We start from the raw sequence: 4929 nt of genomic DNA, 5'->3' as shown, positions 1-4929 counted from the left end.
CAAACAGAGGGAGGCAGCCAAAATGAAGAGACAAAGAAACATGTCCCAAATGAATGAACAACAAAACTCCAGAAAAAGAACTAAGCAAAATATGGAGATAAGCAATCTACCAGAGTTTGCTTATATGGAGATAAGCAATCTACCAGAGTTTAAAACACTGGTTGTAAGGATACTCAATGATCTCAGTAAGAACTTCAACAGAGAGACAGGAAACACAAAATGGAGCTTGAAAACATAAAAAAAGAACCATTCAGAAATGAGGAATATGATAACTGGAATGAAGGCTACATTACAGGGAAGCAACAGTAGAGCAGATGAAACAGAGGATGAAATAAGCAATTTGGAAGATAAGGAAGCAGAAAACACCCATCAGGAAAAGAAGAGAATCCAAGAGAGTGACATCCATCATATATATTCACAGATCTAATCTACATTCAGGCAAAAGAATAAGGTATGTACACAAGCTGGTGAGAGTTCTGGGGGCCATCTCAGAATTCTGCCTATACAGAGGTCAGTTGAAAAAGTAGGCTCATAGTTCCAAATCCCAGAGAATTAATTATGGAGGCATAGCAGGGCCATAAACACACACATTTTTAGCAATTTTCCTACCTGCTTTTAAACTCTGAGTTACACAGATCTGGGCTTGAGTCCCAGCTTTGCCATTTACTGGATGGAAAGTCTTCAGATAACTACTCCCTGTCTTTGGCACTCAGTTTCTTCATCTGTAAAATGGGGTGGATACGCCCTACCTTACAGGATTGTAGAGAGGCTTAAATGTGATAATGCAGATTGGTGGTTTTCACCCTAGCTTCACATTAGAATCATTGGGGAGGTGCACTGGGTCACCTCAGATCAACTCAATCAGAATCTCTAGGATGGGGCGTAGGCATCTGCAGAGTTTAAAAGTTCCCCAAGGGCTTCTGATGCACATTCGTTACATTGGTCAGCTACTGCTGCAATAATGCTGTGAAACAACTCCCCAACCTCAATGATTTACAACAACGAACATTTATTTTTCTCACTTCTGTGTCTGCAGATGGGCAAAGATTTGGCCAATTTCAGTTGGGTATAAAAATGTATCCAGACACTCTAGGTTGTGTGTCTTATTCCGGGATCCATAGCTCTTTGGGCATGCCCTTATCATTATCATGATAAATGCAGGCGTGCAAGAGATCAGAAAAATGTGGTGCCTCCTGAAACTGAACTGTATCACTATCACTTTCTCTCACAGTTCATCTGGCCAAGGCAAGTCACATGACTAAGCTCAGCACCAATGGGGCAAGGAAGTGGACTCCACCCACAAGCCAAAGAGCATGGATATACAATTCTGTTGAGGGAGGATGTGGAGTGGGAACAAGAATCCAATTTACCAGAGCTGATAACCACTGATACAACGAAAAGAACGTAGAAAATGCCTGGTAAGAGTAGGTGCTCAATAAACATTGTGTATTCTGCTAGAGAGCACACTCCCTCTGAGACTGTTGTATAGAAGAGATCCTCTGTGCCTAGTTCCAGGGGTGAGTTGACTTCCCACCCTGGCATTAAGTCAGTCTCCAGGGAGAAAAGAATATGCCATAACGCACCAAATACTGAGTTCCTAGGAAGAAAGATCCCTATTGGAGGCTGCAAGAACTATTATCGGCTGCTTAAATACCCATTTGCCCATCCACCACTCACAAAGTGCTCTATTTATTTGCGCACTCTGTAATATAGCAGCGGAGGGAAAATTCATTAAGGCAAATTGTGAGGGTAGGTTTAAAAAAATTTCATCTCTCTGTTTTATGCAGTGCATAGTACCCTGTTTAATGAGATCTCTGCAAGTCCATTTTCCTTAAGGGTTTAATAAAAGTATAATTTTAAAAATTAAGACAGATGGGGAAAGTGCTGAGGGAAGCTCTTTCTCCCATTAGCTCACAGAGAAGACCTTGATATTGCAAGGTGGGTAGGGAGAGGAAAGACTCCAGAAGCTATCAACAGTTCTTTAAGGTTATATAAAACTCCAGCCTGGGTTTATGTGGCTCTGGGATTCCTGCCGAACAGATAGGAATTAGATTTATTTGGTTGAGTAATGGGAATGTTACTAGTTGGCAGCTTAATTAATGCTGATATAGGAGCTTTGCTTTTTCTTAGAATTGGAACCACAGAGCACTGAGAAAGAGACATTTACATTTAAAAACATTTTTAGTAATCTTGGTTGCTTTGGAGCAGAGAGGAAAATGGGATGCTTGAGGGAGGGAGAGTCTTTGAGAGCCATTTTCAGTTCCCTACGTGTGGCATATCAGGGGGAAATTGTTCACCACAGTTTGGTTTCCTTCCACCCTGCTGCTTCTGCCACTGGCTTCTTGAAGCAAGGTAAAATATGAGATATAATTTTTAAAAAATCTACTCAGAAATTTTATTCTAATTTAAAATATAAAATTATAATCATGTGACCTGTTATTATTAAATAAGCTAAGGATAAATATTGCTCACATTTCTTATTGCTTATTTTGTTAATTTTCACTGGGAAGCTGGTCTTGTTATCATCATCATCCCCATTTTACAGACCAGGAAACCAAGGCTCAGTCACACAGAACAGGTAGAGCTGGGACTTGAAACCTGTCCATGTCTTAGACCCTGTGCTACCCTTTTCTATGCGACAAATGGGCCGACCGAGTCTCAGAGAAGTGGGGTAAAAGTCCCCAGGCTGAATAGCAAGTAAGAACAGATTGAGGACTAGATTTCTTATCTAGCAGCTTTCCCTTCCTCTAATTTAATATGGGGATTCTGACTCACTTCAATATTTGTCTGCATAACACTCATTAGGAAATATAAATATGCTTTCCTCCATCATCTCAAAAACAGTAAGCCAACTCACACTGAGAGGGCTTACTGTGTTGCAGGCATTCTGCTGGGTGCTATGTGTTCTTTATTTCATTTAATCGTCGCAATCCATGTTAGGTGGAAGATATGTCACTATTTCCAATTGTGAGATAAGGAATCAGAGGCTCTGAGAGGTGAAATTACTTTTCTAAGGTTACATAGCAGGAAGTGGTCCAGACTGGATTTGGACCCAGGTCTGTCTGAAACTATCAAGCCTTTGTACTGAACTCCAAGGCTAAATAGATACTGCTGTTGGTTTTCCTTTACTTCACTTTACCAGTGTCCCAGGCTGCCTCCATCTATGGTAATTAAGAGGTGACTATGCCCTAGCTGGTTTGGCTCAGTGGATAGAATGCCAGCCTATGGTCGGAAGGGTCGCAGGTTTGATTCCAGTCAAGGGCATGTACCTTGGTTGCAGACTCAACCCCCAGCCCTAGTCGGGGCATGTGTGGGAGGCAACCAATCGATGTGTCTCTCTCACGTTGATATTTCTCTCTCTCTCTCCCTCCTTTCCACTCTCTCTAAAACTCACTGGAAAAATGTCCTTGGGTGAGGATTAACAACAACAAAAAAGAGATGACTGCTGTAGTACAGCCTGTCACACCTGGAAGTTACATTAGAAAGGAGTTGGCTTCCTTGATGCATTTTCTGGTTGGCATACTGTTTTATGGTCTCCTTGATGTGCTGTGTTGTAAACCAGGAGGCTCTTAGAACTTGTTGAAATGGACATGGGTCTCTCAACCAGCAGTTTGAAAAACACTCTCTTCTTTGCCTTTTCTGAGCTGTCATTCATTTGGTGATACTAGAGAGAACCAGATTCCTTTCTGACCAAGAAAATAGCTTTGGTTTACCCTCTATGTTCAATTCAAAAGTAGTTGAAAACCATGTTTTATTTCTTTACCATGTTGCCAAAGACATTGAATAAATGGAAAGAGGTCAAGAACTAGATAATGTCCAAAGAATGGAGAGGATGACTCCAAAGTGCATGTTCACATGAGCAATGTTGGTAACTGGCTTCATGTAAGTTAAGTTGCTCCCTGCCTTGACCAAATAAAATAAGCGGGCAGGTTTTAATTTTACAAGGATACTTGGATTTTGTACTTGGGACCAACAGAAGTGACTTTTGTTTTTGCATCAGATAGACCTTTGCTTTTTACTTCTTCATCTATGCCAGACATCACTAATAAATCAAGGCACTGTGGTCTGCTCAGACCAGTTGTGATCTTAAAATCCTTCCCAGTAGAGGGCGCCAGGCAGCCTCTGCCACTGATCAAAATTGGATTAGAGGTGAAATCAACCTGTTGAGTGGATCAGGATGCTGTTTTATGTCCTTTTTTTAGTGTAGGCATCCGTGTTTTCCTATCAGACAGCCCAGATACAGGCCATACTGGATTGAGTTAAGATGCTAATCAAGGCATCTGATGGGAAAACAAAATTTTAAATGATGAGAAATGAAGGCTTAGGGCAGTGATTTGTGGAAGGTCATACAGCCAGTAAGTGAGGAAGGAGATTTAGTAGATTTAGGAGTCAGACAGACCCAGATTCTTGTCCTGGTCATACAATTTCCTCATTTGGTGATGTTTGTTAGGCAAGTCATTTCAAATCCCTGAGCCTAAATTTCCTCATCTGTAAAATGGGAATATAATGCTACCTACCTCATTGAACTATGGTGAGGATTAAAATAAAATACTGCATATAAAATGCCTAGGAAAGGGCCTGGTAAGTAGATAGATTGCCTAATAAATGCAATCTTTTTATCCAGTTTTCTTAAAAATATTTTATGCACACAAAAACTTAATACACATTGTTATGAAATCTGACAACTTTGTGAAATGGGGGCTATTACTTCCATTTTACAGATCATGAAATGGAGACTCAGAAGTAAGATGGCTTTCCCAACTTCATATGGAACATAAATAGAAGAGCTAGAATTCAAATGTCAAATATGGAAGGCACAAGCCCTGGCTTTCTTAAAGTCTTATTCAGATATCTCTACCTCAATGAGATGTAACATTACCATCCTCTTAAAATTTCAACTTCTCCTTGCATATCTGTTCCCCCTTACCA

Source organism: Myotis yumanensis, unplaced genomic scaffold (assembly GCF_028538775.1).
Source record: "Myotis yumanensis isolate MYYU_CA2020_CCGP unplaced genomic scaffold, mMyoYum1.0.hap1 SCAF_19, whole genome shotgun sequence".
Classification (NCBI taxonomy): Eukaryota; Metazoa; Chordata; class Mammalia; order Chiroptera; family Vespertilionidae; genus Myotis; species Myotis yumanensis.
This window is presented reverse-complemented; position numbering follows the sequence as displayed.